This window comes from Lucilia sericata, unplaced genomic scaffold, assembly GCF_015586225.1.
Source record: "Lucilia sericata isolate MDLA Ls3-8-SP2 unplaced genomic scaffold, ASM1558622v1 Contig001351F_arrow, whole genome shotgun sequence".
NCBI classification, from domain to species: Eukaryota; Metazoa; Arthropoda; class Insecta; order Diptera; family Calliphoridae; genus Lucilia; species Lucilia sericata.
In genome coordinates, this window is record NW_023995295.1 from 1 (window position 1) to 9,223 (window position 9,223).

The 9,223-nt window shown below is 33.8% G+C and overlaps 1 pseudogene; it reads left to right on the forward strand.

Moving 5' to 3' along the window:
- Positions 1-57: 57 nt before the first annotated feature.
- Positions 58-6,377, forward strand: LOC119611055 (annotated as a pseudogene).
- The last annotated feature ends 2,846 nt before the right edge of the window (positions 6,378-9,223 follow it).

Sequence of the window (9,223 nt, forward strand, 5' to 3'; positions counted from 1 at the left end):
ACTACACATGCTTATCTTTAGCTGCTTTTTTTTAAATTCATGTTATATTCATTACAGGTCAGTCGAAGACAATGCTGGGCGGTGTTAATCCACCCATTGAGTTAGGTGCCATTCCTTGTGCCATTTCTTGGTTGTATAAGGGCATTAACGAGCGACGCCAAAAGAGTGGTGCACGTTTTTCGGTGCGTGTTAGTGCTTTGGGCGTGAGTGCCACAAAACCAGATTCAACGTCAAAAGATTTGTTAGCAGCTCATGCAACGGGTAAGTTAATTGTTCTGTCTAGCTTTCTGAAGTGTAAATGGAAATGATGAAAAAGGTATGACACAGGAGTTTTTCTGTTTTTTTGGAGACATGTAAAACGTTGTCCAGGGAATGGTTTAATTGGATGATATTTTCCTTTTAAAGAGTAGTGCAACCGAAACACTTGGAGAATAAAGTTTGCGAAAATTATTTTATCCAAAAAAATCATGTGACAACTGCACGGTAGCCATAGAAATCTGAACAGGAGTTATTAGGAAAATTGAGAAGGATATTCTCTTTCCTCGGTTCCGTTAACTAAGATAAGAACTTTTAGAGGTTGGCAAAGTTTCCACCGTGACGTTTCCTTTCAGTGCCAGCTGGTTTCGGAAGATTTCTCTATTTTTTAGCAAAATTGAGACATTAATGTATACATATATTTCCAGGGTTTATACTGTCCCTACGACTTCTTATGTCTACATAAGATAGAAGACCTATGATATTACTTGACCGTTTGTATATCGATGGTAATTTAGTACCTTCATGAATATTTTTCTTTGCTAGAACTTTCTAAACTAAGAAAATCCACAAATTCGCCAAATACTCACAAATTTACAAAATATATTCAAATATATCATTCATAATATTTTCACGTCTTTAACGGTCATTTTGAGCGCCATTACAAAGGTACTTTAAACTTCTTTACACTAACAGTTAAAGTACACTATCATTAAAATAATTTAGAGATCATTCAGCTATAAACTGCTATCAAATACTTTGCAACCAAAGACCCTCTAAGATAACTGCATAGAATCACACGCATATACAAAACTCCAGGATAATCCTGCCATAATGTACAAACAAACATTTCCAACAACAAGTATAAGAATTCAAATATGTATTTAAATTAAAAATGACTCCCTTAACGTACGTTTTTCCCTGCAGCAGCATAAACTTTTAAACATACTTACGTCTACCGTGCTTAAACCATACGACTTTAAATAAACCACCCAAGTAGGGATGTAAGAGCAAATACGCACACATTTCCTCTATCACTTTAGTGTTCTCATCATTTGCATTACGTCTCCAATAAGGAGAGTACGTTAATGTTTAATTTCACATTGTTAAAATACTATTTTCTACTTATTTTCTTTTCAACTTTTGGTTCCTTTGGCTCCTCTGCATTCCTACAATGAAATAAAATGAAAAACAAATAGACCTCTGATGACTCTCCGGGGGTTTATTTGCGTGACGATTTCTGGGTGGCCTACGGAGTTGCGAGCCCCCACTGCTGAACGTGCTGCCTTGTTCCTAGATGCTGCTTTAGCTGGAAGACCACAAGGTGGTCTTGAGCCTGCCATGATATTTACCCTGCATGTCTATCAATACGTTATCACGCAAGGGTGGAGGTAAGTTTATCAGACTCTCTTAAGCACATAGAACTTTTCATATTTAAATACCCAGTACTAACGAGCAATTGAATGTGAATTTTAATCTAATCAAATATTATAATATTTTCTTTAATGCTTTCTTTTATTTCTGCATATATAAAGTGGCTGGTGGCAGAAGTCGTTTGCCATCTTATTGATTTGGGTGGCTGTGCCAATCGTAGTGGTGGTCTTCCTTTATCCGGCATAGGTAACATTTGTTGGCCATATTAAGTGGTCAACGTCATCCACCCAATAAAGACCATCCATTGACGCCACTATTGAAAGACTGTCTAGCACCGTTGACATGTCATGTCGCCATAATGGCTCATGTTATGCACACCCAGGTAAGTTCTTAGCAAAAGCACTTAGTTTTACAGCATCCTGTAAGATTAAAATCAAGCAGAGACAGTTTGCAAAGAAGGGAGAGTAAGATGTTTTGGGAGACAGTTAGTTATAGAGAATACGTGCTAATGAATTCTTAATCTATAATGTAAAATGTGTTGTCCATTGCAATGTCATTGTCAATAGACAATGCATTCATAAATTGTCTCCATTGCATCTTCATCTTCCTGTATGCAAACGATGTTTGAAACAAATCCAAATGACAGTTACTTATGACTAATGTTTTCAAATCTAATATTTCTAATGTATCGTTTGTGTATCTACTTCTATATTTAAAATTGCAGTCGCATACGGATGCTCTAACGACCATACAATTAGCCTCACGTATTCATCGCATGCGAAGGCGAAAGCATCGTTTTCCTATGGGTGGTGATAAATCAGGAGTGGGTGGTTTGACCAATGGCATGAATGCTGGTAAGTATTATGTTTGCTGTTGTTGTTGTTCGAGATTAATTTCCAAATTAAAACGATAAATGCTTTTACCCATTCATTCTACTACAATGTATCTTTATAACTAAACATATCATTCTTTTTCTTTCCATTCCTTTTATTTCGTTTCTTATGAAGGTCATCAATCTACTGGCTCATCTGCCGGCTCAGGTGCTGACCCTTCTAGTTCAGAGCTGTCAGCAGACACAGTCATTTATATGGGACCTAGTGATGATGCCACGGATGGTGAACATCCCCCTGTTTATTTGCCTTCTTTGAGTTGCGGCGACCAACGTGGTGTAATGAGTAAAGCTTTAAAAGGCAGTGGTGTGGAAAAACAACAACCGAGCCCCTCCAAAATACCAGGTTCAGCTAAAAAGGTGGTGGCTCAAAAGACACCTCAAAGTCCTGTAGTGGCTGCTGGTCGTACTGGTAGTTTAAAAACGCACAACTCATGCTAACAGCCCTACGCCACAAGGTAATGCGGCGAATGCCTCACAACCCATATGTGAACAACCTCAGTTTTACTCTCCGGTGCATAGTGTGAAAACTTTACCAAATTCTGCCTCGTCACCCAAGATAGTAGGAGGTGCTTTAAGACATCCTGGTATGACCATGATGTGTACTAAAGCCTCAAATGTTCCTTCGCCCAAAGGGTCTCCTCTAAGAAGACCGGGAGTAGGTGGTGTGGCCGCAGCCACCAATGAAGCTGGTGAATGTCCGGGTAGTCCTATGCGTAAAATCACCGAAGAACATGGATTGATGGTCCGCGTGTTTCAAGAGCTAAGGTAGCAGAAGCCAGACATCTAATGCGTGAAGTAAATCATATAAAACAGTGTGAAACGTGGATAGATGGTCCCAAGTCACAATCCAGTCGTTCTCTTACAGCCGGTAATCTTCCTATAGCTGCTTCCCAAGTCCAAGGTTATGGTTTTATGGATTCCCATAAAAAGTCTATGATACGACAATGGGTGGAATATCAAACTTCTCAAGTCTTCCAAACGGCCTCGGCTGGTTCTTCACCTACACATACGCACAGAGAACAACAAGCTCAGCATTTACGCAACATTACCTACCATATGTCACAACTCAAACAAAAGTCTCTCGATAATCCCGAAGATTTATATGCCACCAGCACTAGACAACAACAGCATAACGCAGGAGATCAACATTCGCTGCGCAGCAGTCAACTGGAATTGGTTAATCCGATTGGCCCTGGTCTCATCAACAATATGGACACTACAAATTCTTCCGCTCCCGCAGAAATACGAGAAGCCCATCATTATCGTCAAAATTCCGGCCATTCACAACCACCCTTAAGCTCACATTTAACGCATAACGAGACCTATATCAATGAAGAGACTGATTTACATTCGATACATTCGCACGCCAATAATTTGTATGGCTCTTTGGGTCATCATCATGCTCCGCACATACCCACTACATCGGCTTCCGACACCAATCTACCCATTGATCGTCAAGGTGATTGTGATGAAGATCAAGATAGTGGTCCTTCGGAAGTTCCTCCTGCATTACCTTTAATAGAACCTTTAGGTTCAAGGGAAATATCCCACGAGAGTTTGCATCGCATATTATCGCGACATGTTTCGCGGGAATCTCTCTATCAACAGCAACAGCATGAGATCAGACGTCAGGAAGAACAATTGGTGCATCGTCAGCTTTCGAGACAATCCTCGCATCATTATTCACAGCAAAGTATGCAGATGTCGGATTGCGGTATGCAAGTTACGGAAGAGGAGATCGCTCGAACAATGGGTGTGGGGTAAGTGTTTAAGAATTTGTATACATTTTTGTTATTTCTTGATGGTTCAACAAAGATAGAAGTTTTTGTGGATGTTTGTGTCTTAATTTTTCGTTTGTTCTTTTTAGTGAACATCCTTTGGCTGCTTTGAGTCATGTGGAAAATATGTCCATTGTTTCGAGTTTCAATATGGCTGGCGATGCGTTTAGTGATTGTGCCATGGGTGAAAGAACGAGGTGAGTTTAAAATCTTAATCGAAGTTTTATCATAAACTATGAATTCAATTCGCTGACAAATCAACATTAAATATTGTTTTACTTCTTATATTAACTTCTTGTCTCTGTTTTTCTTTACCAATTACTTTTTCAGGAACCAATTTGACCAATTAGCGCGTCTACGTGAAATATTCACCTCACAGCTAGCCATGGCGGAAGTTACACCAGTCTTTCGCAGTGGTTGTGATGTGGGCAGTGTTTACAGTGAGCCAGCCTATCGTTTTAAACACTGGACCAGGCAGTGTGTGCAGTGAACCACCTTATCGATCACCAAGTCCAAGGTAAGAACAACTTTTTATAACCTTAAATTTAATTTAACATCAAACAACTTTAATATTTAAACTAATAACGTTTAAATTTATTTTAATTTTTTATTTATTTTGTATTATTTCTCTTCTACCCTGTACTTTAGACAGCCCTCTCGAAGTCCCAGTCAAGGCAGTCTACCCAGCTTAAATGGTATAATGCAAATAGCGGGCATGGAACAATATGCTTCCCTACGTCATCCAGATGGCGCCTCTGATCCCAATTTACCAAAAGTGGAAAAACCTTTTGTTTTGGAACATGAAGACATCTGTGAGGTGGACGAAAAGTCAGCCTTACTCTCACCCTCTAAACGTTCATCGTTGGAAACGAAGAAGAACACGATGATGTTGTACTCACACAACTAAACACCTCTCTACCCATAACCAATCAATCCCAATTACCTCTATTACCCCTAAATACCTCATCGGAAGCCTATGACAGTGGTCATGATTCCTCTACGCCTCGTACATCGAAACACTCGGGCATATCGAGAAGAGCAGAAAGTGGTTATCATAGTGTGGCCACAGCCAGAGATAGTGATGAAAGTAGCTTTACTTCCGGTCTATCTAAAGAGCATCACAATCGTATAACGGTGAAAAAGAAACGACAGGATAAAGGTTTGTGTACTTGGTTAATAAATCCATTTACGTGTACTTATCCAGAGACTGAGGGAGAAATAAGCGATTTTTAAATTTGTGTTTAAAGTTAGAAAAACGAAAACCAAAACCCACCAGAACAAGTAAAACAAAGGAAACTTTTAAGCATTTAAATAAATTTATAAAAAAATATAAACGAGAATTGAGAAATTCCCAAAAAGGCCAAATTTTTAAATTTTAAAGAATTTGAAGAAACATGACTGACATTTTTTTAGTTATTTTTTTTTTTGTATTAGATAAATATGATTAAAGAAAATATAAATAAAAAAAGAAGAAGAAAAACTTGTTGTGCTTTAAATTTGCAAAGAAAATGAAATAAAAGCTTTTATATATTTAAAGCTTAAAGCTAATGCTCAAGCTTTAAAGCAGCTATTATAATTAATAAACCTTATTCCAACAAACAAAAATTAAAACAAAATTAGAAGATAAACAACAATTCAAATTATTTCTATTCAATTTGAGTTGCCAAGCTTCTCCACTAAACAATACAAATCCGTATATGATTTTCTAAGTTTCTGATAAAAACAGCCTTAAAACTTTAAAGCTCTTTTCTTAAAAAAATGCTAAACTCCCAAAGAATGGGATTGATGGCAAGAAAGACTTTAAATAATAATTTTGTTAAATTTTATAATTTGAATTTAATTTTAAAATGTTTTTTTTTTTTTGTTTTCATTGTTATTGAAATTTAGCTTAAAAAAACTGTTTAAAAGTATTGACAAACAAAAACAAACACAAACTATTAGTTTAAGTATAATATGAAGAGAATAACTTTAAATACACATAAAATCATATTAAAAGAAATATATAAAATTTTGTTGCCAGTTTTGCCTATTTAAACTATGTTAAAGGTTTATTAAAAAGTATAATTAAAATTATAATTAATTAGCAAAAAAAAAAAAAAACAAGAATCATTCAATAAACTATAAAATGGAAAGTAAAAAAATTAATAAACTACAATATTAAAAGTAATTATATTAAATAACAACAACAATATATTATAATAAATTAAATTTATTACAAAAACCAAACGAAACGAAAATAAATATTATATGTATTTATACCAAAAAGAATGGAAAATATAAAACGAATAAATTTATATTATTTAACAAAAATAATCACTTATTATTAAAAAAGAAAATATTATAAAATAATAAAATATTTGACATGAACTAAACTAAATTATTAATCAGCTAAACTAACTTTAATATAAACAAATTTAATTAAATTTATGTTTTAGCATTTTGTTTTTATTTTTAAATAATTTTAATTTTTCCTAAGTTTTTGTCCTTGTAAGAAATTTTGTGAAAAATTTTAAGTTTATTTTAATAATAAATATATATTTTTAAAAGTTTTTTATTTTTTAACCCTCAGATTTTTATATAAATAATTGTATATAAAACAAATAAAATTTATTGAATAAAATAAAAAATATATTAAATAGTATGTACTATTATTATAAATAAATAAAAATAAATGAAACAATTTTATATAAATTATAATAAAAACAACAAATTATATTAAAAACATAATTGAAAAGTGTTTTTTAAATTTTGAGAATGGGTTTTGGTAAGTAAGACGTTTCGACAAGGATAATTTTTTGAAATAATTTCTACATTGAATTAATGAAAAATGTCATTAAAATAAGAAATTCATTGTAATAATGCAGTATGTTTCATTAATAATATGAATTTTCATTTCGCAAGGTTGGATAATACCGGCTGCAAAATTTTCGAAAACTAGTACTGGCTTCAAAATAATGTTTTTAAAATAAAGGATTATGACCTTAAGACTAATATTGTAAATTAGTCTTCTTAATGAATCAGAGAGAAAGAGTAAGGTGAGATATTAAATTTCACAACTCCATTTAATATCTACTAAAATGTTTAATCTCTCTGAAATCTTATCGCCTTAAACCATAATGGACATTAACAGTTTTTTTAAATTAATACAATTAAACTTGCGTGTTGCAAAAACGCCAAAGAATAACACATACATAGCAAAGAAAAACTAATTCAATACATAAATTTAAGTCATTCAAATCATTTCACACAGTGAACCACCAGTCAGTCATTCGTTCATTCATTTACATTCGCATTAATTCAGTGGCACTTTTACAAACAGACATACTCACACAAAGATCACAAGTCACAACAAGACGTAAACACGAGACTTTTTATATGAAGTCAAAAAAAATGGTTAAAAGAAAAAAAAGTTGGTTGAAAGGAAATGTTTGTTATAAAAAAAATTACTACAAAAACAAAAGAGAAGAAAGAATATTTGTTGCAAAATAAAATTTAATGCCTCATAACATGCAATAAAATTAAAGAAAGTGTTGTTTTTAATAATTTTGGAGAAATATTCTTGAAAACTTTAATGTAAATGCGTCTTTTAAATACTTTTAACAATTCAAGTTTAACTATATAAAAGATTTGTTAGGAATAAAAGTGAATACAGGTCAACTCATTAGTAAATAGGCTGGTCACTAGACTAGTAAACGGACTAGTCAATATATTGATCAAAAGCATAGTTAATAGACTAGTCAACAGATTAGTCAATAGGTTAGTCAACAGACCAATCAATAAACTGGCCAATTGACTAGTTAATAAGATAGTAAACACACTAGTCAAGAGACTAGTCCATGGAATTGGTTTACGTGTCCAAAGCATAATCAGTCGATTGGTTCATAAGGTAATCAATGGACTAGTCCATAGTATAGAATAGTCTAGCCTATAGTCTAGTCTATAGTCTAGTCTATAGTCTAGTCTATAGTCTAGTCTATAGTCTAGTCTATAGTCTAGTCTATAGTCTAGTCTATAGTCTAGTCTATAGTCTAGTCTATAGTCTAGTCTAGTCTAGTCTATAGTCTAGTCTATAGTCTAGTCTATAGTCTAGTCTATAGTCTAGTCTATAGTCTAGTCTATAGTCTAGTCTATAGTCTAGTCTATAGTCTAGTCTATAGTCTAGTCTATAGTCTAGTCTATAGTCTAGTCTATAGTCTAGTCTATAGTCTAGTCTATAGTCTAGTCTATAGTCTAGTCTATAGTCTAGTCTATAGTCTAGTCTATAGTCTAGTCTATAGTCTAGTCTATAGTCTAGTCTATAGTCTAGTCTATAGTCTAGTCTATAGTCTAGTCTATAGTCTAGTCTATAGTCTAGTCTATAGTCTAGTCTATAGTCTAGTCTATAGTCTAGTCTATAGTCTAGTCTATAGTCTAGTCTAGTCTAGTCTATAGTCTAGTCTATAGTCTAGTCTATAGTCTAGTCTATAGTCTAGTCTATAGTCTAGTCTAGTCTAGTCTATAGTCTAGTCTATAGTCTAGTCTATAGTCTAGTCTATAGTCTAGTCTATAGTCTAGTCTATAGTCTAGTCTATAGTCTAGTCTATAGTCTAGTCTATAGTCTAGTCTATAGTCTAGTCTATAGTCTAGTCTATAGTCTAGTCTATAGTCTAGTCTATAGTCTAGTCTATAGTCTAGTCTATAGTCTAGTCTATAGTCTAGTCTATAGTCTAGTCTATAGTCTAGTCTAGTCTAGTCTATAGTCTAGTCTATAGTCTAGTCTATAGTCTAGTCTATAGTCTAGTCTATAGTCTAGTCTATAGTCTAGTCTATAGTCTAGTCTACAGTCTAGTCTATAGTCCAGTCTATAGTCTAGTCTATAGTCTAGTCTATAGTCTAGTCTATAGTCTAGTCTATAGTCTAGTCTATAGTCTAGTCTATAGTCTAG